Below are 25730 nucleotides of genomic sequence, written 5' to 3'. Positions count from 1 at the left end.
GAGAGAGCTCTGGTCAGTTTCATCTTCAAATTCATACTGGTTCATTTGTCTATTGTCTCCCTCTCCTACTCCTTTACTCTAGCTCTGCCTATTGTGCAAGGGTGGGAAGGGAGCAGTCTCGATTGGCATTTCAAATTATTGTTTCAAAATTACTTCTTTATTTCTGATTACATTTGGACATCCAAATTCCGTTTGTATTTTCTTTTGGCGCTCGAGGGGCTTATTATGGAGGCGGCTCATGCCACGGAGATCATGCAGGGCTCCCTGTCAGAGAGTTCGCAACTACCACAGCAGTTGGGTAGCTTAGCTCCTCCGTCGCCCGTCGCTGCCGATTTTTCGGTCCCTGCAGCCCCGCAGGCTTCATTTCCTCTTGTGACTGCAGCCGTTGCAATCTCTCCGCCGCCATTTTGTGACACTGACGATCGACCCCGGACTTCAAAGTCCACGGGGCATCGTCCTTCAAAGGCTCTTAAAAAGAGCAAGCACACGGGTACCCCGTCTTCCCCTCCTAAAAAGAAAAAGCGAAGGGAAAATGTAGAGGGGCGAAAGCGTTTGAGCGAGTTTTTACCCTTAAGGCGGGCAAAAATGGCACCAAGAAGAAGGATTCCTTGAAGGGGAGTGTCAAGCATTCTAAGGCTGATTCTGGTGTCCGGAGCCCGGTGGGCAACCTACCGGCACCAGTTAACTTTACTATGAGGAATATAGCGGCAGAGGGGGAACCGGCTGGTCCGCGCTTTCCTCCCCCGCTCCAAAGCATTGTGTGCGCCACTTCTCCTCCCCGGCAACCGCACAAAACTGTGAGTAACGATCCGTTTTCGCCCCAAGCCACGCAATGGCTTAGGGATTTCTTCGCTAGGGAGTTCCAACTAGAGCCAGCAGCTCCGTGTGCACTTTCGGGAGCTCAGCCTTCCTTAGAGCCACCTGCGGCTCCGTGTAATAGTCTGGGGTCAGAGCCACCTGCGGCTCCGTATTTTAGTCAAGGAGCAGGGCCACCTGCGGCTCCATGCACTATTCAGGCAGCTCCCGCTGACGTGCCCGTTACTGAGGGAGCCCATTCTGGCATTGTGCGCCTTGCCCAACACGTTCCAGGCGCTGTGGCTCTGGTGAATCAGGGAGATCCCCTCCTTCAGAAGGACAGAGGTCGTAAAAGGGTCAGGAAAACGGTCACTGACCGTCTATCTTCATCCTCTCCGGACTCAAGTCCGAGACGTAGGGCCATCCCTAACTGGGAGCGCGGCCTGTTCATGCCTAGACCTCCCGCTCGTAGGTCCAAACACATGCACAGGGGGCATTCATCCTCTTCTTCTGATGTGCCTGGCAGTGACTGTGTACCAACGCGACCGGTCCTTCCCCAGGTTGTACCTACTCCCAACCCTCCCCCTATACCCATTCTCAACCCTCCTGCTATTCCTCTTAATACACCTACTAACATTCCGGTCAGAGCTGAAAAACCAGTGGCTCCCTCCGCGTCTTCTGGGGAGGAATCCTATGATTCACATTCCTTGATTCCCAAGGATCCGATGAGATCAGATAAAGAGGAAGGGGAACTCTCAGAGGAGGACATAGCTCCCCCTATTTCCAATTCCACAAGGCTTTTCTCATCATCAGATTTCGACATATTGTTGGCTAAGGCTAAGCGCACCATTAAGGATGTTTCCCCAACAGATCCGCCAGCGGGTTCCACTGCGCCTACTCTGGACCAGCAGGTCTTCCCTCCTACAGATCCGGTTAATCCAGTGGTCCCCTTCCCTTCGCTGTTTCACAGAGTAATGTGTGCTGAGTGGCAAAAGCCCACCTCCTCCAAGCCCATAGGCAGCTTGCCTAGAAAGCACTATCAATTGCCATCAGAGGTTTCTACACTTCTTGCAACACCTAGAGTAGACCCCCCGGTGGCCCAGATGGTGTCAGGAGCGTTGGTCCACTCAGAACATCACGAACAACTCAAATCGCAGGAGGACAGACGCTGTGACGTACTGTTAAAGAAGGCACACGAGGCTTCTGCCACCTCCATAAAGATGGCCACCACAAATTCTATTTTTGCTCGGGCCGCAGTTCTTTGGGCGAAAGAGCTAGTGCAGATGGTCCCACCTGAGTTGCCCAAATTACGACAGGGAATTAACAAGATGGCCAAGGCTGCGGCACTCACAGCGGATTCTAGTCTGGATGTTATTCAGCAGTCATCAAGGGCATTGGTGGCAGGCGTGGCGGTTCGCAGGATTTTGTGGCTGAAGTCTTGGAATGTCGATCCCAAATCCAAGTTGGCACTCACCTCGGCTCCATTCGCTGGGGCTTCCCTCTTTGGCGCGGCACTAGACCCCATTCTAATAGATACAAAAGATAAAAAGAAGGTCATGCCCTATGTTCGGAAGGACTTCAGAACTTCCTTTGGTAGCGGACACAGTTCCTTTCGTCCCTACAGACAGCACGTCTATCAACCATTCCATTTCAATCAATCCGCCCAGCCCAGGGATTACCGCCCCCAGTTTGCTAGAGGCGTCGGCAGACAACAATGGAGGCAGCGTAACAGGGGCCAGGGACGCGGATCAGCACCCTGACCATTCTTCCCATACCACCGACACCGAAAACAATGACTCCCCTCCAGTAGGCGGGAGGCTATCATGCTTTGTACTTACATGGATGTCGACGGCCTCCAACAAGTGGGTTCTGGATACAATTTCCAACGGTTATGCCATAGATCTGGTTTCTCCTCCACCTCCCCGCTTCATCCCTACACCAGGATCTTCTATGCCACGAAAACATCGTCGGATGCAACAGGCGGTGAGTCATCTTCTTCAGATCAAGGCAATAGAGTATGTCCCCTCGTCCCAAAGGTTCCAGGGGGTATACTCCATCCTTTTTCTAGTGCCAAAGAAGGATGGCTCCTGGAGGGCGGTACTGGACCTGAAGTCTTTCAATCACTTCGTGCGAAAGAAAAAGTTCCACATGGAGTCGCTCCGTACCATAAAGGAGGCTGTGCGGAAAGGAGACTTTTTGGCCTTGGTGGACCTCTCGGAGGCCTATCTCCACGTGTTGATCAGACCCTCACATCGGAGATTCCTACGCATTGCCTACGACGGAGGTCACTTTCAGTACCGTGCCCTTCCCTTCGGCCTGGCCTCCGCTCCGAGGGTTTTTACGAAACTAATGGTCTCCGTAGTTTCCTTCCTCCGTCTCCAGGGGATGGGGATCCACCCGTACCTGGACGACTTACTCATCCGGGCGCCCTCCAGGGTCCAGGCCATCAGGGATATTCGCACTACCCTACGGGCCCTAAGGGATCATGGGTTCGTGGTCAACTGGCAAAAGAGCCACCTAATACCATCACAGGAACTGGTCCACCTTGGGGCCCTATTCAACACAGCGCAAGACACAATTTCGCTGCCCCCAGAACGCAGGGATCGCATCCTCAAGCAACTGCGCCCCCTCTTGTACAAGGACCGGGAGGACGTTATGGTACTGACTCAGGCCTTGGGCTCCATGATAGCCTGCCTGGATTGCACCCCTTGGGCCAGATGGCACTCACGCCCGTTGCAATGGCTACTTCTACCCTGGCAGGATCAGATCATAGCCGCTCAGCATTCGGTCATTCACATTCCAAAAGAGGTCAAGCACTCGTTCCATTGGTGGCTGTCGCCTTCCCTTCTACGAGGGCTGCATTTGACGGAACCCCGGCGAATAATTGTGACAACAGACGCCAGCCTTTCCGGCTGGGGAGCACACTGTCTCAGAGAAGTTGTACAGGACACCTGGTCTCCACAGGAAGTATTATTACCCATAAATCTGCTGGAACTTCGGGCCGCACGTCTAGCCCTACTCCACTTCCAACAGATCCTTCAGGGCCACCACGTACTACTACGGACGGACAACATCACCGTCAAGGCTCATATCAATCGCCAAGGGGGTACGAGGTCTACGACCCTCATGCGGGAGACAGACCGACTATTCAGATGGGCGGAGCGCAACCTACGGTCACTGGTAGCCGAACATCTCAAGGGCGACAACAACGAGCTAGCGGACTGGCTCAGCAGGGAGACGGTGGATCCGGGAGAATGGGCCTTGCATCCGGAGGTCTTTCACCAAATGACCTGGGTTCTAGGCAACCCACTGGTCGATCTGTTCGCGGCACCAGGAAACAATCAACTTCCCCGATTCTTTGCGAGGTATCACACTCCGTTGGCAGAGGCGATAGATGCGTTGAACTCCCAGTGGCCAGCCGTTCTGCTGTACGCTTTTCCACCAATCTCCATAATAATGAAGGTCCTCCAGAAGCTTCGTCTGGAAAGAGCAGAGTTGATATTGGTGGCTCCCTTCTGGCCCCGTCGTCCGTGGTTCCCAGACATACTCAGCCTGGCGACTCGGCCCCCATGGTGACTACCAAATCGTCCAGACCTCTTAAACCAAGGTCCCTTACTACATCCGGACCCACATTGGCTGCAACTAGCCGCCTGGAGGTTGAGCGCGCAAAACTAGCAGCTCAGGGTTATCCCAAGGGTGTACAGGACACTATTCTGGCTTCGCGGCGACTCTCCACTGTCAGAGTGTACCAGGCGACATGGTCGGCCTTTGTGCGATGGTCCAAAGATCGAAGGAAAGAGCCCTCAGAGTCGGGAGTCCCAGAAGTCCTCGAGTTTCTACAGGCCGGCCTGGACTTGAAATTACGACCAAGCACACTCAAGCGTCAGGCCTCGGCATTAGCATCTGTGTTGCATCTCTCGACATCGACGTCGGGTACAGTCCATCTACACCCGCACATCTCCAGATTTCTGCGAGGGGCAACAAACCTAGCTCCTCCCCCACTTAGCCGCTTTCAATCATGGAACCTGAATCGCGTCCTAAATGCTCTCACGAAGGAGCCCTTCGAACCGATCTCATCTATTCCATTAAAGCTCCTCTCAATGAAGGTTCTGTTTCTAGTGGCAATAACATCAGCCCGCAGGGTCTCAGAGCTAGCTGCACTCTCCGTGCGTAAGGAATTTTGCACATTCCACTCCGATTCAGTGGTCCTTAGATTAGACCCCACCTTCCTTCCGAAGGTTAATTCCACATTTCATAGGTCTCAAGTTCTTGTCCTTCCGTCTTTTTGCCCGGCCCCAGTACATCCGAAGGAGCGCCTGTGGCATAAACTCGACGTCAGAAGAGCATTAAGATCTTATATCAAACGTACCAGAGGCTTTCGCCGTTCCGACGCTCTCTTCGTTTCGTTCCGGCCAAATAACATCGGCGAGAAGGTGTCTCGGGCCGTATTGGCAAATTGGATCAAGTCCTGCATTCGGTTGGCGTACAAGGCACTTCATCTCCCTCCTCCGGGCGGCCTGACGGCGCATTCTACCAGAAGTGCTGCCGCCTCTGCGGCCTTCTCGGCACACGTTCCATTAGCAGAAATATGTCGGGCGGCGACTTGGTCCTCGTCCACGCCCTTCATCAAGCACTACAAAATCCCTGATTTCTCTCAGGACCAGGCGGCCTTTGGTCGCACCGTCTTACAGCAGGTGGTGTAAGCACATCTGTCCCATCCCAGGTCATAACTAGCTTGGGCACGTCCCTATCTGAGGACCTCCTACTCAGGGGAAAAAGGAACATTGGTCTTACCGTGAAGGTTCTTTTTCCCTGAAGTAGGAGGGCCTCAGCCCCACCCAGATGTGCTATCTAGGCTCATAGAGTGGGTTGGACAGTGTTATGGTTTGTTTTCTCCTTTTCTGAGACTGTTCTCAGGGTTACAGTTTTTCTTCTCAATCCAGCTGTTATCTATCTTTTCATGCTACTCCTGTCAGTTGTTATTCACACATGTTTAGGTCGAGCTCTCTCCCGTTATGTCTGTATACCTCGCTCGTCTCCACTGGAACTGGGGTTGTGAGGTGGCCACGCCTACAATCAAATCAAATGATTCCAGTTCTGTCTCGAGCATGCGCAGTACATCACCCTATCTGAGGCCCTCCTACTTCAGGGAAAAAGAACCTTCACGGTAAGACCAATGTTCCTTTCTGTACTCATTCTTCAGTATCACAGGTGTGAGTTTAAACTAAAGTCAGTTCTGAGTCAATGAATGAAGAAGCCGTGTTTGCTGACATGTAATCTAGTATTTATATACTGTTTACTCAAACCCTTTTCACAGATCCATTGAAGCAGTCTTTCAAGTGACAATTGTATAGAGGACTGGAAGTAGCCATGAGGAGTGGGCTGCTGGGGCCTTTTCCCCTTAGGAGTGTTCAGTTTCCACATCCCAAACTGCATGAGGGAATTGTTCATGTAGTTCCCCAGCCCAGTCAAATGGTCAGGGCTGGGTTCATTTAGTCCTTTAACAAATAGCGAAATTCCGTGGTTAGCTGTTTGGGAAGGAGCACAGCAGAGTCTGGAGCAGGGATGTGCATGAAACAGATTTAGCGTTTCATTCCAAGTTTGGAATGGTACACTAAATCAGCAAAACGTTTCGTCAGAACAATCAGTTGAGCTGGTTGTTCCAACAGAACAACCCTGTTCTGACTCAGAATGCTCCGAGAACCAATTTGGATTCCAAAATGGCATTCTTATGGTCTCTGCACATGCATGTCAGCCATTTGCATGGTTTTGCTGACCACACAAATGGCTTCCATGCATGAGCAGAGGCCAGAAGAGTGCCATTTGGAAATCCAAAATGGCGCTTGGAACACTTGGAATGTTCTGACTCAAACGTTCTATTCAAAGCTCGGAACATGTCCTTCATTTGAAGGGTGTTCTATTTCAAGCTTGGAACACTCAAAACTGCCTGTTTCAAGTTGGAATGTTTCGCCAATGGAATGTTCTGCACATCCCTAGTCTGGAGTCTATCCTATTCTCTTTCCTGCCAATATCATACTCCCCCCCTTCCTGACAAGATCAGCCCCAAACTGGGTAAGACCTCCTTGGAAAAGTATCCCATCACTCACCCTATCAACTACTGGGATCGGGGGGAATCAGCAGTCACTGATAACCCTCTGAAGGCCACCACCTAGCCTTTAGCTTCCTAGAAGCCATTTGCAGCGCCACAGCGGGGAAGCGAGCAGGCGGCTGAGAGCTCTCCCGCCGCCCGCTCTAACTTTAGAGCGCAGCCGCCTGGGGAAGGGGACGGGGTCGGCAGGGGAGTTCTCCTGCCGACCCCTTGAGAATGGGAGCATGGGAAGGGAAGGGAAGGGGCGGCAGGGGTCCTGGGGCGGCAGGGCCATTTAAGCCAAGTCGGGGGGCATTGAAGAGCTGGGCGGCAGGGGCTGGGAGATACCCTGCCGCCCGATTGCGTATTGATTCAAAGGTAGCAGCAGTAGCAGCCGCGGAGGCGGGGGAATGAAGCGGGCGGCAGGGAGGTATGCCTCCCACGGCTTACTTCAAGAAATATGGCGGCATTCTTGAGGGGTAAGTAAAGCCCCCTGCGAACTTGTTTGGAATCCCCCCACCCGAACCAAAACCACGCGTGCCCGGACCGGTCTGGAGGCCTTTAGAATGGCCTCCGAACCGGTCCGCGCACATGACTATATCTGGCAGCATGGGGCTTCTCATTCCAGAGCCCTGCTTGGAAGGAGCAGAGATGCACCTAGGTAATTTTGGAGCTTGGACCTAAAGGCCTTCGGAGCCCACCCCTGCAGCTGCAAGGGGTGCAGATGCACCACCCCCCTACACACACACACACATACACACACACACAGAGTGACACACACAGTATTTTTAACACAGCATATTTAACACATTTTTAACATGACCACACCACCCCGGGAGAGACTAAAGAGGATATGGGGGCTCCCAGAAGTCCAGGGGTAAGAGTGCCTTTGGGAAGGAGGATGACAAAGACAACACATGCTCTAGATTAGAGCCCTGCTGATGCTCCAGGAAGGGGTGGGGCAGAAGGATCAGCTGCTCAGTTGGTGCCTAGAAGTTACTAATGCAACATCTTGATTACCTCACAATGCCTTCTGAGCTGAATTGATTTCCTGCTATTCGTAAGCCTTGTTACCTGACAGGCTGGTAAGTGCCTCAGCACTGCTGATAGCTCAGAACAGTGAGCCACATGGCAGTGGGGTGGCAACAAGACAGCCAAATTAGGAGATTTCCGCTTTTTAAAGAGGTCTCTGTCATACGAACCTGGCTGTTCTGTGCAGTCTTTTAGGAAGATATAAGGAGAAGTGCAGACTTTTCATTATTCCCAGTTTGTTTATTCAATAGCCTGCCCTTCTGACTATGTAACTACAAGGACATTTAAGACACATGAAACTTTTCGAATACAAAAACCATCTGAAAACAGCACTAAAAACCTAATGATAAGACATTAAAACAGCAAATTCATAAGCATAAAAAACGACAATAGATTAGCACTCATTCTTCTTTTAACTTCCACTTTTCTAGCCAGTTGGTCCAATGTGCTTGGATTATTGACAAGGATTTGACCCATATCATATTTTTTATTAAAAATATAACTATATTTTTTAAAAAATGTTTTATACATTAAATTCCTTTAAACACATACTACTTGTTAGGTTTTTCTGTCCTGCTCTAAATGATGATACACCTCCAACAAACACTTAGACCCCTCCACCACAAGAATTCTGCTTATCAGATTAAAGGAGAGGAACACATACCAGCCACAATCCATTGGAGAGTCAAGTACTCTCAAGCCCTTTGATATCAATGGGGTTAAGCACATCTCACTCTTTTGATTGATTGTGACCATTATAACTAACTAATTTGATTATCAGTCAAGGAGTGAGAATGTTAGCATTTTATTCAATCCACGCTGATAAATAGGTTAATATTTTTGAACTGCTCTGCAGTCTGCACTAGAGACCTGGGAGCTTGAAGCACATTAATGCTAAAGCTGCCCCCATGATAGTCATCACAATGATAATAAACAGATAACCTGCCTTCCAACAACACATTTTCTTCACTATAAAAAGAAGGGGCAAGGGTGTACTTTCTGTATTGTATTAAACCACAGCACTCAGTATGTGTATTTTGCTTATATATGAGCATGTAGAGGTGAATCATGTCAATATGGCAAGGCCTAATTTCCTAGCTTAACAATGGAGACAAAGCTTCTGTTTTAAAATTAAATGTGTCACTCAAAGTGCTATCCTCCTGTGTATTTATTTCTAATGCATGAAGAAGAGAGGCAAACATTAAATAATTGGATAGGTCTTAAAGGAAGACGGGGACTGTTTGCTGCTAAATATACTCACAGTACTCAACCCTTCTTCCACCATTTTATGGTCTCTTCAGCTAGATCTGCAAAGTGACTAGGGCAGTAGCCCACAGATGGCTTTCCATGTGCATGGGCACCACTTGATTTCTTTTCACTTCTTTACATCACACAGAGGTGCACCTAGTTAATTTGGGAGTCTGGACCTAATTTGGGAGCCTGGCCTTTGGAGCCCCCGCCCTCCCCTGCAAATTAAGTTTCATCATGTTCAGCCAGGTGACCACATCACCCAGGACAGACCAAAGAGGATTTGTGGGGTCCCAGGCTGTGGAGGGACTGTGGAGGCCCTGGGCTTCAGTCCAGAAGTCCAGGGATAAGAGTGCCTCTGCCACAAATGTTCTCTCATTAGATACAGAACATTTAGCAAACACTTGCAGTCACTGCAAAAAATTTACTTTAAAAAACAATTCAGATTCCACCCATGAGTCAGTCCTGCCCGCCTCACCTGCCAAATTTATGCTTTCCCTGGTGCTCACCTTGTATCCTATTTCAGTTTGGAGTTGGCCCTAGACAGTTTTCCAAAGGTCTTTCCTAAGACCTTATTCTCACAAATAGCAGATGAGGTGGTAAACCTGTATCTGGACTTTTGGTGTTTGGTAATGGCTCACATATAGGTAATGAAATGTCCCCCTGTACACACAAAAATACGCACTCAGTCCTGCACAAAATTTACAAATTCACCTGTAAACCCTTAAGAGCATTTGAAAGTCCAAATGTGAAGATACCCCTGCTAACTGAGCAAAGAGGCTTTGTTAGTTAGTTATTTTTATTTACGGTCAATGACCAAACAAAACAGCACCTGAACAGTAAGTACACATTTAGAAATCTAAAACCAAATAAAATAAATTTAAACACCAGTTTGCAAGCATCTTATTTTGCACGCCGTGGCACAAAAACATGCAACTGAGCAAAGAGGCACCTTTGTAGAGTGGTGATTTTCTTTATTTAGCAGGCGGAGAGCACCTGGCCCTATCCAACCCCAACACAGCATTCCTCCAGTGGTTGGTGTCTTTCCTATGTTTATTTTTTAGACTGTGAGCCCTTTGGGGACAGGCAGCCATTTAATTAATTAATTAAATTAATTGATTTCTGTCTGTCTGTAAACCACTTTGGGAACTTTGGTTGAAAAGTGGTATCTAAAGATTTGCATATAAATATTCGTTTACGATGCTGAATCAGATACATTTCAGATACGTCAGGTACAAAGGGAGGGGGGAGTATATTGCCTGATTTTTAAAAAAAAATTATCTCAGCATTTGCCAATATATCCAGGTATCTCTGTGTGTTTAAATATATGAACGTATTCATATTTGTATTTCTGAGCCTGATACCTCTGATACTTCTGTCTTCCTCTGAGAATTGACCCTGATACCTCTGTCTTCCTTGAGGATCATGACATACCAGGAACAGAATGGGGTGTCACTGTGTGCGGAAACTCATTGTATTGCTTCCAGAGAACACATTCTTCAGAGAAGAAGCACACTAGGACAGGTGCTATAAAGGGTCCCAGAAAATAGCTGGGTATGAAAACCTACATTCGAACCATTGCATGTTCAGATCCTTACATTAAATAAAAGGAATGATGATGTGATAGTGCACACCACTGCATGCTAAAGAAAACAAAAAACCAAACCTCTCCAGTGTCTAATTGCACACCATTGTTCCTGTCTTACCTAAAGTAATGGGGTGGGTGGATTATGTGATAAAAAGGAACAAAGAGTGGCAAGAATTGCATGTGCACAGTGGTTTTTACCATTAAAAAAAAATCATGTCAAAAGAATGACAAAAAGCCAGTTCATTACTGCCACCACAGAACCAGAACAAGATAAATAAGAACCATTAAACTGAGCAGGGTGAATTTTTGAGAGGGAAATTTTGAAGTCTAGCAGGATTCTCGCCTCTCCTTCTTCCTCACTTGCTCTTTGTTTTATATGTACTAATATTTTGTTTCTGGTGGAGTATATATAACTATATATATATTCCATTTATATCCGTGGCTGACATCCTGACTAGCAAAATGATTGCAGAAGGATATTGTGCTAGCACAAAACTGTTGTGCTAGCTACTTGCGCTAACTCTGGAGCTTTCCTTCCAGACTAGTGTTCTGCTACTGCAAGCATGCTTGAGCTTGCACAATTGCAGCACATCTCATTTGTTTTAAAGGGAATCTTTGCTCAATTGCACTATTCTTAGTACAACTACATGGTCTTCTTATGCTTCTTACACAAGCACTTCAATCATCAAGATATAAGCCAGTGTTCTTTACTTTTGGAAACTCAAGGTGTCTAAAAGCATCAAAACAACAACAAAATTATAAAGGTACACATCAAAACTAGTTGGATTCTGTAGCTCAGCTTATTGAAACCAACTGTAACCATTAAATAAACTATCAAACATGCAACTAGGGATGTGCAAACCAGCTCAAATTCAAGGCGGTCCAACATCAAGCTTGGCCAGCTCGAGGGCCCACCCCCAGCTTGCCCTTGAGCCCAACCAGACCTGATTCAGCTTGAACTCAAGCTGAATCCCCACCCCCACTCCCGGCCGGCCCAGGACTTCTAACACACACATACACACACATACACAATTTTTAAACAACTTACCACCTGTGGGAATTACTGTCATGGCTGTGGGGGAGGGGGTTCGGTGATTTCCCCTTCCCCCCACCTGCTTCCCTCCAGTCTCCAATCGGTGTGGTTCAGGCCATTTTAGTCTGCATGGGGCCTGATCTGGGCCTCTTCATGCTGCGTAGGCCATTTTGGAGGCTGCCATGCATGCACACTGGCCATCCAAATAATTAGCTCAATTACACTAATCCCATTTTGTTGATTGTGTGCTGCTGTGCTGCGGCTCCGCACTGTGGCAACACACAAGAAGAAAGCTGCCAGGAGGCTGAAATAAAACTCCCAGGCCCAGGGGTCTCTCCAGAAGGCCCCGCTCACTTGTGCGGGTCATCCTGGAATTTCTGGGCCCCCAATCCCCACCGCCCCTGCCTGCTCCATGACAGAGCTGGCAGTCGTGTGGGCGGCCAATCCGGCTGCCCAGGGACAACTCCCTGCTCTCCCTACACTGCCCCGAATGACGCTTCACACTGATTGTGTGAAGCGCCTCATTGTCTTTTCTGTACCTGTTATGTCTTCTCCCCTTTTGTTCTAGTGATACCAGCCCAGACACTCTCTCTCTCTCTCTCTCTCTCTCTCTCTCTCTCTCTCTCTCTCTCTCTCTCTCTCTCTCTCTCAGTATTTTCCCTGCCCTAGCAAGCCTAAAAGTCAACTTGCACTTAGGGATTACTACAGTTCATCCTGACCAACAATCAATCAATGAACACCAGTTATAACCACTGAAACAGCAGTGCTAGAAAAAGACTGGACTGATCTCTGAGCTCTGAATCAAATTTAGGGTATATCTGCATATCATGAATTGGATGTTCTTAAAGGTCTGCCCTGTGTGGTGGAGGTATAGGTGTGCTTCCCTCATTTCTACAATGTACCTAGTAATATGTGGGGCAACTGCTCTACATGGAAGCCTGATTCATGTGATTCGTCCTCTCCCCCAAAGGGTAAATATATAAAACTCAGCTTGGACCTCACATGTCAAGTTACAGTATGCGGGGGAGCGGGGGCAAAAGCAGCATCTTGGGCTGGGAAGTGTGTATTCCAGGCCTGCTCAACTTTGGCCCCTCAGCTGTTTTTGTACTACAGCTCCCATAATCCCCAACCACATTGGCCAATAGCCAGGGGTTATGGGAGCTGTAGACTGACATCTGCAGGAGGGCCAAAGTTGAGCAAGCCTGGAGCAGACCAAGCATCCTTCAGTCTGCCAACTCCATGTTCCACATACTATGAGAAGTATCATTCTGATCTTATGGCCAGTCCAGTATTTGTCCACACAACTATTTATTATAGGCCAGATTTGCAGGCCTGACTATTCTACCCTTAGTTTTATGGCGAGGGCTTTGATGCTCTATAGAGAATCCTAATGTATAGTTTAACTGTTATGGACATAAATAACTGTTTCAGGTAGTTCATCAACATCATGAAGACCACAACTCTTCACAGATCAGCAGAGTGGCAAAATGTTTTGGATGAGTTCTTCAGCTATTAATTTGTGCCAAGTATTTTATGAAACTCATTTAGCACTGATATGTGTCTCATCCATTTAGGCTAGTAACAATTACCTGAATTAATTGCATGAGTATATGATCTTACCAGAATATGGTTGTTAACAAACAAGGTAATTCATCATTTGGCTGTACTAATAAACATAAGAACTATGCTTTTGCTTATATTCAGTTAAATTCTACATATAGTTCTTCTTATACAACTAGTAAGTAACACTTTTAACCAAAATAGTAATTCAACAGAACAGCAAGATTAAAAAAAGAATATAGTGCACTGATTGTTGTGCAATGTCAGTACAATAGAGTTGTCATCAAATTTCTCAAGTGGATTTTAAGGCAGATGGAGGGTCTTGCTTAAGCAAAACATCCTTGGCAATGTTTAGGGAAGTCAAAAGAATCTTGTTAGTTAGCAAAATTTATTAGGAGCATTCTGCACATCGCTGGCTACTGAGCACTGGATTTTGTTTACAGTTAATATTTTTTAACATTAATTTGGGAGGTCTATTTAGAGGGGGGGGGAGAAACCCTAACTATTTCAAGGAACGTTAATGAAGGTTAGCCTCTTCTTCTTCTTCTTCTTCTTCTTCTTCTTCTTCTTCTTCTTCTTCTTCTTCTTCTTCTTCTTCTTCTTCTTCTTCTTCTTCTTCTTCTGTTAGTATGTTTCTAACAGCAGTAATTCTAGTTAATATTCCAGTTATAACCTGAAGCTATGCAAAGTAATTCATGCTGGAGATCCAGCTCCAGATGGCATCGACCTTTTGCACCAATAACCCTAATGACCTCTAGGGGCATTGGGAGTAGAGATAGCCAGGGTCTTCTCTTTCTTGTTTATCTCTGCCTCTATGAGCCCTCAATTGATATAATGTACTCAGGAATGTCCTGGGAGTGACTTCCTTCTTCTTCCCTGAATGCTTCTATAGGTCTCTCTCTGACCACCATGGAGCTAGCAGTTAGGATATAGGTCTTTCCTATCATCATGTACTTCCAAATAAAGTAGAATGGTTTAACCTTAAATCAGTCTCCATGCTTATCATTTATAAGTTGTTGCCCCTAGGACCCTGTTAACTTCTTCTGTAATGGGTGTGAGTTAGGTCCTGAAATACTATATGTAATGAAGTAAAGTGTGCCATCAAGTCGATGTCAACAGTCACTGGAGGTACTGTGCTGGGGGTGGACAGGGCCAGTTGCTCTCCCCCTGCTAAATAAAGAGAATCGCCAAGCTAAAAGGTGCCTCTTTGTCAAGTTAGCAGGGGTTATGTATGTGCATTTGGGGAAAGGTGTGAAAGAGCCTGTATGCAAACAGTTTGTATACAGGCAGGAAGACCTTTTAATAGGCTGGGTCCACAGTCACATGGAAGACTCATGCATATTCAGTCTGTACATGTGTAGACTTTTCACATCTTCTGCTGAATGTGAACTCACATGTTGAGGCTAATGCTTAATTGAGGCATCCCAGGTTCTGCCCACCCCACCTATGAAGTCTTAGGGGCAGCCAGCCTTTTGGCCTGGAATCTCTTGATCCTTGTCCTTTACATCATTTCTCTTCTGGCCTGTTCCTGGAATTAGTATGCAGGCACTGGGGAGCATGAGGTTTCTTGTGTGAAAGAGACAGATTCCTCAGGGGGCTCAAACTCAGGATGTGCGGTCTCTGGATATGCCTGTACCATAGTTTCTTGACTGAGAAGCTTAGTCTATGGCCTGAGGTCAGGTCTTGGTCTAATTTGAGTCCTTCTGATCCAGCTGCCTCTTCTCATTGGGATTGGAAACCAAGTTGCTGCTCATAGTGGGGTCATGGCAATGAATATGATTGGCATCATTTTCAGTTAATCATTTCGATATTCTTCATGCTGTTTTACAATGGTTTTGCTAATCTTATTTATTTCCAAGATGCATGAAAAACGTTCTGACATGGCTTAATTGCAATCGGCTTAGAGAAGTCTTTAGAGTTTAAAGACTCGGGCACGTGTGTGTGTGTGTGTGTGTGTGTGTGTGTGTGTGTGTGGCGGGGGAGATGGCAACCATGTGTTTTGTGCATGGCAGACCTTTTGTACATTCCAGCCTTGGTTCTATTCACCTTATCATGAAAAAAGAGATCCCTTGTGGAAACATATATAAATTTAACTATATATCAAGTGCATTGTTTACTGATTGTCCTGTTATGAAGAAACATATCACCCCATCGATCACTAGCTGTCAAAGAGGCGGCATGAGTAATGGTACATTTTGGGAGCTTTGATTAAGATAATCATCTAGTCAAGTGATAATATATGATAACTTTGCAGCTACTTGAATCCATATTCAAGGAAGTCACCTTCATTGCCTCAGCATTGCCTGGGCAATATCTCCTCGAAAGTCGTTACAACTGTTATGATGCATGGAATGCAGTTAAAACTCAATATTGACAACATTAATTATTTTATTTTTAAAAAGTACTTGGGTCTACAAATGTCATTGAATTTTAGTTTGGGAAATCAACATGTATCACTAGCTTGAAAATGTCAAGGACAATTGAGGTGCTCTTTGGTTCCACTTGTGTATAGCTCTGCATGCACACAATTGAATCTTCATACTGCTTAGAGCTGTGAGTACATGCACAACTGTGTGCACTCATGTGATGCACAGGACAAGGACTGGATAGTCACCTTATTGTGTGACAGCAAAATATGTGATGGAGATATAGACCTATGGTGGAATTGTATAGCTGTGGTTTAACCATAAAATAAATTAATTTTGACTGCAAATATTCAGCAGAGCCCAAAGCTATGACTCTAGTAAAAGCTAGACTGAGAAGTATGGCCCTGGAAATATTATCTGTGTCTTCTTATATTGCTGAGTAGTAAGAGGAATTGATTGTTATCAGAGTTGCCAAACCAACATTTAAATTTTAAAAAACCCACCCTGTTAGTCAAAAAAATGAATGCGTCAGTGAACACAGCCAGGATCAAGTTTTGACTGGTCATGGATAGAACCCAGATACATTTGATGCATCAGGAGTGGAAACTAGTGTGTAGGCATGGAAAACTAGTGTGTAAGTGTTAACAACAAGAAAAATGTAGAAATCTCTCTGGCTCAAAATGCCTGGTTTATGAAAAGAAAAAAGAAAAAACCAATATCTGATCCAAATATAAAATACTAATTTGGCAGATAGAAAAGCAGATGCTTGATGGTGATAATCATATTACACCCACAACTTGTGACTAATTACTAGGTCAAACACATTCCATCAGCCATGTATTGTAAGCTGCCAATGCTGTGGCAGTCCCAGACATGCAGCAAAATCAGGTTTATCAAGCTCCTGGAAGACCCTGGTACATGGCTGGTGGGTTGCACTGGGCAGATCTACTCAAGGGGTTCTCAACAGTGGGTACTAGCACCACTAGGAGAACTTGAAGGGCTCCCAGGGGGTAATCAGAGCTCTCGTGCCTCCCCACACTACAGCCACACTATTTATTCCCCATCTGAGGATAACTGACTCAAAGCCAATGCTTCCTCAGTGATGTGTCCACTGCAGAAGGGGAGGGAGGAGGGTGAAACCCTCCTCCTATGTTCCTGATTGGCTGCTACACGCTGAAATTCAACACACACCTCTCCTCAGCTTGATCGACAGGCTTCAGAAAGTTAGCACTGAGTACTTAACTTGTCCTATTAATTTCAATAAGAATGCTTATTAGTGTGAATATTAGCCAGTGACTGTTGTAGCCTATCTCCCTAATTCTAACACCTAAATTTGGTTTTTTAAAAATGTATATAAGCTTACATGCACACAAATTTAAATGTTACAGTTATGAGAAGGCCAGTCAGTGGCCTACATCCAGATTAAGCTACGTATAATTAGTCTTTTTAGCATACTTTCCTTAAGGAAAGTAATCTTATGAGATCACTCACATTCCCTGTGTGTGGTCTGTGTCCATGTGTCTGTGTCTGTGTTTCCCTCCCATCAACTTTGCAATGCCTGGACCAATATGAACCAAATTTGGAAAGTTGTAGGGACACATATGGACACCTCAAGGGAGTAGTTGGTGATGATGTCATCCAACCCAATTCAAGATATCAGATGCATAATCTTATTTATTCTATTTATATTTATTTATAATTGTATTTATTTATTAATAAGATGGCATCTTATTTATTTATTTATTATTTCTCTGTGTAAACCATCCTGAGCCATTTTTGGAAGGGCGGTATAGAAATCAAATTATTATTATTATTAATAATAATAATAATAATAATAATAATAATAATAATAATAATCTTATTTATTTATTAATAAGATGGCATCTTATTTATTTATTTATTTATTATTTCTCTGTGTAAACCATCCTGAGCCATTTTTGGAAGGGCGGTATAGAAATCAAATTATTATTATTATTAATAATAATAATTATAATAATAATAATCCCCCAGTGAGGCACTACCTTGGCGTGGTTGTGGGGCTTGCGTGCTCTGAGGAAGGTGAGAGCTATGCCAGAGGTCCAACCATACTGGACAGGTCTCACCAGAGGAGCCAGACAAAGAGTGCCTCTTCCATCAACAATATGGTGAGACATAACTTTAATAAATCTATACCTGATCGGTCGTCGCCCGGGTCAACAAGGACCGCGCCAGATGCTATACAGGTAGTCCCTGGACATCTGGTGGCAAGTGGGCAACAGGACTCAGGATCTTCAGTTGAGCAACCAGGGCTGGAGACAGCAAAGTTACTGGAAGAAAGGTCGCTTAACCGAAAAAAATATACGGAAAATGCCAACAAGGAAATAATGATCTGCTATTACAAGTCCAGTCCAATTAGAAGAGGTTATTGAAAAAGAATGTACCAAATTTGAAAAGAGAAGCATTCAGACACAGAAATAACAGAAAAAAAGGCTAGCAGACCAGAGAAGATTCATAATAAGAAATAAAGTATTCACAGGAGTTGAGCTGGAAGAACTGCAAAGAGCAACACAGGCTCAAGATATGGTTGAAGAATTATCACCAATTGAAGAAGTTGCTCAGGATCAGGTGGAGGAAGTGGTGGAAATCGAGGATGCCACTGTTGCTGAACTGTTTCAAAATCAAAACCAGGCAACCTCCCCTTTGCCTTCACCTCAAAAACCCAAATGCCGTTTAACAGAAAAGCAACAAGAACTAAAGCAAAAAATAACTGAGCACATGAACCAAACAACCACCAGGGTTCGACTTCCAGCTCTAAAAATAGTTGCCAAAAAACAACTTGCTCAGGCATTAAAAGATGTCAATGCTGCGCTTGCAGAAATAGCAACCAATAATTTGCAAGAAACAAACCAACTAATGTACAGTGCAGCAACAATAACAACACAAGAGCTCGGATATAAGATCAGTGGACCTGTAAAAAAAGAAAGTAGTACATCACCTAAATGGAAGATTAGATTAGAAAATAAAATCTCCAGGCTTAGATCAGATGCTAGTAAATTGAAAGATATGAAAGACAAGAAGCTGAAGAATGAAAACACCAAACAGTATCTGATCCAAAAATACCACCTAGATTCAAGGAAAATTAGAGAAGTCCTGGAAATATTAAAGCAGCAAATAACAGCAGTGTCAAAGAAGATTAGAAGATATGAAGCCAGAATTACCCAACACAGGCAGAAGCTCCAATTCCAGTTGAATCAGAGACGTTTCTACCAAAGCATAGAAGGAGAAACTGCAAGAAACCTAGAAACACCAAATAAAGAAGAAACAGTGCAATTCTGGCGGGAATTATGGGACAATCCAATAGATTATAATAAAAAAGCAGGCTGGATGAAAGAGGTCAAAAAATGTAACCAACAAATGCAAGATCTAATCATAACACCAGAATTAATAAGTGAAAGAGCAAAGAAAATTAAAAATTGGACTGCGCCAGGCGACGATGAACTGCATGGCTTTTGGCTTAAACACCTAACAAGCCTTCATAAACAACTATCAAAACAGTTCAATCACATTTTGCAAGGAGGTGATATTGAACAATGGCTAACAACTGGGAAAACTCATCTCATCATGAAAGACCCAGCCAAAGGTGCAGTTCCAAGTAATTATAGACCGATAACCTGCCTGCCAACCATGTTCAAATTATTAACTGGAATAATAGCATATGAAGTGATGCAACACTTATTAACTAACAAACAGCTTCCAGCTGAACAGAAAGGAAATTGCCCGAACACCAGAGGCACAAAAGACCAGCTGCTGATTGACAAAATGATTTTGGAAAACTGCAAGAGAAGAAAAACAAACCTAAGTGTTGCATGGATTGACTACAAGAAAGCCTTCGATTCATTGCCTCACACATGGATACTAAAATGTTTAGAAACAACTGAAGTCAGCAAAAACATTCAGATATTTATTTAAAAAGCAATGAGCATGTGGAGTACACAGTTAACAATCAATGGCGAGGCACTTGGACAGGTTAGCATTAGAAGAGGCATTTTCCAAGGGGACTCACTATCCCCTCTATTGTTTGTAATCGCCATGACCCCACTTTCACAAATACTAAACAAAACAGGCCTCGGATACCAAACATCTAAAACATCAAGTAAAATCAACCATCTGCTGTACATGGACAATCTAAAGTTGTATGGAAAGTCCCAGGCAGAAATCGAATCACTGCTAAACACTGTCCGTATATTCAGTAGCAATATAGCAATGGAGTTTGGACTAGACAAGTGTGCTGCATTAATAATGAAAAGAGGAAAAATAACAAAAACAGAAGGAATAGAACTGCCCAATGGAAGCAACATCAAGAACCTGGAAGAGAAAGAACCTTACAAATACTTGGGCATTCTCCAGGCTGATAACATTGCACACACTGAAGTTAAAAGAAAAATTGGAAGTGAATACATCAGGAGAGTTAGAAAAATCCTCAAGTCCAAACTCAATGGCGGGAACACCATACAAGCCATAAACACCTGGGCTATACCTGTTATCAGATACACTGCAGGAAAAATAGACTGGACCCAGGCAGAGCTAGAGACGCTAGATCGTAAGACCAGGAAAATCATGACCATCAATCATGCTCTGCACCCCTGCAGTGATGTAGATAGGCTATACCTCCCTCGCAGCTCAGGTGGAAGAGGAATGCTGCAAGTCCATCAAACAGTAGAGGTGGAGAAAAGAGGCCTTGAAGAATATATCAAGGACAGTGAAGAAGATGCACTTCAAATGGTCAATAACGAGAAACTATTCAACACCAATGAAACAAAGCAGGCCAACAAGAAAGAACAAGTCAAGAACCGAGAAGAAAAATGGAAAAATAAACCACTGCGTGGTCAATGTTTGCACAATATAAGTGGAAAATCAGACATCACCAAGACCTGGCAATGGCTTAAGAATGGCAACTTGAAGAAAGAAACAGAGGGTTTAATACTGGCTGCACAATAACAGGCACTAAGAACAAATGCAATAAGAGCAAAAGTAGAAAAATCCACAACAAACAGCAAGTGCCGCCTTTGTAAAGAAGCAGATGAAACCGTGGACCACCTAATCAGCTGTTGTAAAAAGATTGCACAGACTGACTACAAACAAAGGCATGACAAAGTAGCAGGGATGATACACTGGAACATCGGCAAACAATACAAGCTACCTGTAGCCAAACATTGGTGGGACCATAAAATTGAAAAAGTTGTTGAAAGTGAAGATGTAAAAATATTATGGGACTTCCGACTACAAACAGACAAACATCTGCCACACAATACACCAGATATAACTGTAGTCGAGAAGAAAGAAAAACAAGTCAAAATAATCCACATAGCAATACCAGGGGATAGCAGAATAGATGAAAAAGAAATAGAAAAAATCACCAAATACAAAGATCTACAAATTGAAATTGAAAGGCTGTGGCAGAAGACCAAAAACAAGAAGACTTGTTCAACTGGTGAGATAAATTTGCTTGTCTTATTAATTTCAATGTGAGTACCTATGAGTAACTTAGTCTGGATGTAAACCAGTGACTGGAGTAGGTTGTCTAATAACTGTAACACTGAAATGTGTACACACACACACACACACACACACACACACACACACACACATCCAGGTGATCTCATAAGCTTACTTTCCTTAAAGATAGTAGACTAAAAAGATTGGGAACCCCTGAACTAGACAATATTCTGCTTTATATCTAGATCTTATCTTCAAATCCATTTTTCTTATAAATCACCACTTTATCTGACCAAAGAAAACTTGACATCCATTCTTGTTACATTCCCATGATATGGGAACTCCAGAGAATGAGAAATTTAGAACAATTAGAGATTGACTAAGTAACAAGCATCTTAGGGACACTTCATCATGAGAAAATGAACTTTATTAGCTCATTTTTATTATTAGCTCATTTTATTAGCTCATGCTTGCTTTGTTTTGTTTTGTTCACATGTGGCTTCAGGGAGGGAAACCTGCCATGCCGATGTGCTCACCTATTACTTCACATATTAAATCCAGTGAGAGGTTTATTTTGAACTATTGAGAATATAATGTACAACAATTATGTCTTCCAGTATATATTATGTCTTCCAGTATATCCTTAACCAAAAGAAGAAGAAAGACACCCTTCTTTTAAATAAGTGCAAACTATTTTAGAATGACTGAATACAAGATGCAGAAGCATATAATGGGGCAGGCAACTCAATCAGGCAATGATACTTATGGTGAGAACACTATCTACCAAGTACACAAGAAGGCCTCTTTTTGAAGGTAGAATGTTGGACTGTATGATATGAGTATAAATCCAATGCAGTATGTTCAGGTTTAGTCGTTTCAACTTGCCCATTCCATTCAAAATCTCATCATATATATTGTTAAGAACAATTTCCAGATACTTTACTTGTTGCTCCATGACCTTTTATTGCACTGGATCCATCTCTATCAACTATTATGCCCAAAACTTTGTTTCCTTTCCTCCCCTTTTTGTCCCTTCTTTAAAAAAAAAAAAAAGTACAGCTAATCACTTGCTGCTTTTGCAGTTAAGACTTAATTTATAACCTTTTCTATTTGCCATCTCCTAATCATGATTTAGCAATTAATCTTCAGATTATTAATTACTCTCGTTGCACCTAACCTTAATTAAAGTGTGTTCTATGAGGGTGTATGGAGAAAAGAACTTTCAAAGGAATATGCTAGAGAAGAATTTCAATGAAGCTGAATGAAGTAGTCATGTGGATGAAAGGATACCATGATTTACATTGTGATTCTCAGCAGGATCTTGTGATTTGTAGGAAGAATAAGACTGAAGTAATGGAACGCCTTTTACCAACTTTGGCTTGTATGTAATGGGCTGTGCCCTTTGCCAGAAGATAAGGAACTCGCCACTGTCATCTCTGCCTTGGTGAACCAGAGGCGTAACTAGGGAAAATAGCGCCTAGGGCAAGCACTGAAATTGTGCCCCTGTCCAAACAGGAATGATGGGACTTGTAGTCAACAATATCTGGAAATCCTTGTTAAAAGGAACACTGTACCATCTAGACATGGTTGTTGATCAAAACCTGAAAACATGAGCCATCTCTGTAAAAGACTTAGGACAACAGTCAGGAGTTATGCGAGGATTCCAATTGTCATTTTCTCTGTCTCATCTCATTCTTTTTTTAAAAAAAACATGACTTTGTCCTAGAGGATCACCTGCCCAAATAGCCACTAGCAAAATAGGGGAAGAAGGTGGTGGTGGTGGGTCTATAAACCAGTGAATGGTTCCTGCCAGCCTTTGTCTTGTGATGACTGTTGGCTCATGATGGGGTATTTGTGCATTCACCACACCAGTGCTTACTTTGACACCAAGAGGGAGGAGGATACATTAGTTTGCCAAACTAGACAGAGGCATTTGCAACAGGAGCAGACAGCCAAGTTCTGCCAGGGCCAAAACCAGCCCCTGCCAGACTAAGAAATCGTTGTAATTTGCCCCTTCCTGTCACAAGCAGTGTGCTGTTCTTTTATTATTGACTCTAACTCTCAAATATCCCAGTCATGGATGGAAAATTCAGGGTCAATTTACAAGAGACACATTTTCTACATGGAAGTTTCTTCTGTGCAGGTGTTGTGCAGAAACCCATGTGTAGTGACCACCAGGGGCATAGCAAGGTTGGAATGGGCCAAGATGAGATTTTAAAATGGGCCCCCAGCCCCTCAAAGTCCAGGGCCTCCACACATCCCAGGCCCCCAAGGATTTAAGTCTGATATTTCAAAATAAGTATGCTGCCTGGAAATACATTTCACTGAATACACACATGCACACTTCACAGTATATAGTGATATACATTGAGTTATATATATATAACTTTTAATGCCTAGAACACACTAGCAACGCTAATTATTAAAATGGCCCCCTCGCTGCAGATTAGCAAAGGAGACTTTCAACCATGCAGGGTGAGCCTATGTTTGTTTTCTCAGAATTCTGAACAAATTCAGTAAAGTTTGATTCCAGGAGGTTTTTCACACGAGGCTTTTAAAGCTCTTTAACACACATCTCCTCTGGAATGGAGGTGCTGCATTCACATGTTGGCCAGATTTACCCTGAAGTCCCTGCAAGTTATTGGAGAGCAGTTCACACACAAGAAAAATAAAATAAAATAAAAGCACAACACATGCTTCACATTTTTCACTCAGACCTTCTGGGTTGCAAAACAACTTGAACATAAGTGCATTTATAAATGAATGAAATAATGAATGAATAAATAAATAAATATTTGTTCCAGAAGTTTTTGTAATTTTCTGACATGAAACAAGCCACTTATAGGCCTTAGATAGTTTTTGTTTTTAAAGCCAGCACATTTTTCAGTCTGTTTTAAATTAAATATTCAGAGACCTCTCAGTCTTGCCCCACCCCCCATATCAAAGCCCTATGGCAAGCAGATCCCTATATACGGGGGTAACCACAAAAAGGAATTCACAGCCTACCTTGCAAAAGCTGTGCTGGATGGTCTGGTCTGCTGCAGGGAGCTCTGCCAGCCTCTTTCCTGGCTTGCTGGGGCCTGCCGGGTTCAGGCTTCAGGGAGGCCTACTCAGAGGCCTCTCTGGAAGCCCCGCCCACCCGCCGATCAGCTAAGAGGCCGGGTGAGAAGAGATCTGCAGTTTGTAGGATGCTCCGATCCTAGGCCTCCTCGCCGATCCTAGGCCAGAGCTGGAGGCAAGTGGCTGAGCGGCCTTGGGGCTGGGCAGGTGGGCAATGTGGTAGGGGTGGCAGGAACTGGCATGGCGCCCCCACCTCAGTGGCACCTAGGGCACGTGCCCTGCCTGCCCCCCCCCCCCAGTGCCACCTATGTGGTGAACACATTAGACGACATGAGTTTGGACTCCCAGCAAAATATTACTGCATATCCCTGGTGATCATATGTCACCTGAAGTAAGAACTTTGGTCTTCCTTCATATGCATTTCCCCCTGTTTTCTGGGATTTGGGGGAGGGGTGCACTAATGCTCATTCTCAGCTCTTTTCATCCTATAAATAATAATAATAATAATAATAATAATAATAATAATAATAATAATAATAATTCAATTTCTATACCGCCCTTCCAATAATGGCTCAGGGCGGTTTACAAAGAGAAATAACAAATAAATAAGATGGATCCCTGTCCCCAAAGGGCTTATAATCTAAAAAGAAACACAAGAGAGACACCAGCAACAGTCACTGGAGGTACTGTGCTGGGGGTGGATAGGGCCAGTTACTCTCCCCCTGCTAAATAATGAGAATCACCACGGTAAAAGGTGCCTCTTTGCCCAGTTAGCAGGGGCTATTGTGACTGTCTTGTGGGAGCAGTCTTCAAGCTAAGGAACATCTCACTCTTTTTGTTCAAGTCATCCTCTAACCTGGGTCTTAGTTCATGTGCACAAACACCCATTTTCTTGTGGTTTTATGGGGGGGTGGGGTGGGGTGGGGTCTGGTCACGTCTCCTTTTCATCCAGCTCTAAAGCTTCAAGGGCTAATGTTAATGTTAATGTTTGTGTAAATGCTACAGAGTGGGCTAAGGCACTTTTCTTCTGTTAAGTCTTACTGTGGTTATCTGAACTTCCAGAGTGTTCCCACAAAGCTGGGGAGTTGTGAGGGAATTCCTTCAATACATGCCTGTCAGCACCTGGGAGGGTAATACTTCATAAAACCAAGAGATTGACTGTGTCAAATTACTTCCCCTTCAGAAACAGAACTGAGTTACCTGACAGGTGGGGGAGTCACAGAATTTCAGCATAGTCTTCTGTGGAGACCATTAGAAAGCTCCTCCCACCTCAAAAGCAGAAGGGGTGACTGTCTTGTGAGCGTATTCTCCAAGCTGAAGAATTTCCCACTTTTTTGTTGAAGCCCTTCTTCTTCACACCCTTCCTCACCACTGAATATAATCAGCTCTGTCCACCTATAAACCATCTAACTCACAAACCTTCTGCCCCGTTGATTAACATGGGGGCAGTCTGGGGGAGAGGGATGGCCCTCTTACTCCCCATCC

At 44.4% G+C, this 25730-nt stretch overlaps 1 long non-coding RNA gene across 1 annotated transcript; it reads right to left on the bottom strand.

Annotated features, from left to right (window-relative positions):
- Positions 1-204: 204 nt before the first annotated feature.
- LOC128328001 (uncharacterized) lies at positions 205-25493 on the bottom strand. Its single transcript, XR_008308939.1, has 3 exons — positions 25446-25493; positions 2147-2321; positions 205-508 (listed from the first exon to the last, which is right to left on the bottom strand). It is a non-coding gene; the product is annotated as an uncharacterized LOC128328001 (long non-coding RNA).
- Between the last annotated feature and the right edge of the window lie 237 nt (positions 25494-25730).

Source organism: Hemicordylus capensis, chromosome 5 (assembly GCF_027244095.1).
Source record: "Hemicordylus capensis ecotype Gifberg chromosome 5, rHemCap1.1.pri, whole genome shotgun sequence".
NCBI classification, from domain to species: Eukaryota; Metazoa; Chordata; class Lepidosauria; order Squamata; family Cordylidae; genus Hemicordylus; species Hemicordylus capensis.
Note: the sequence above shows the minus strand (reverse complement) of the source record. Positions and strands in the feature narration are given on the sequence as shown.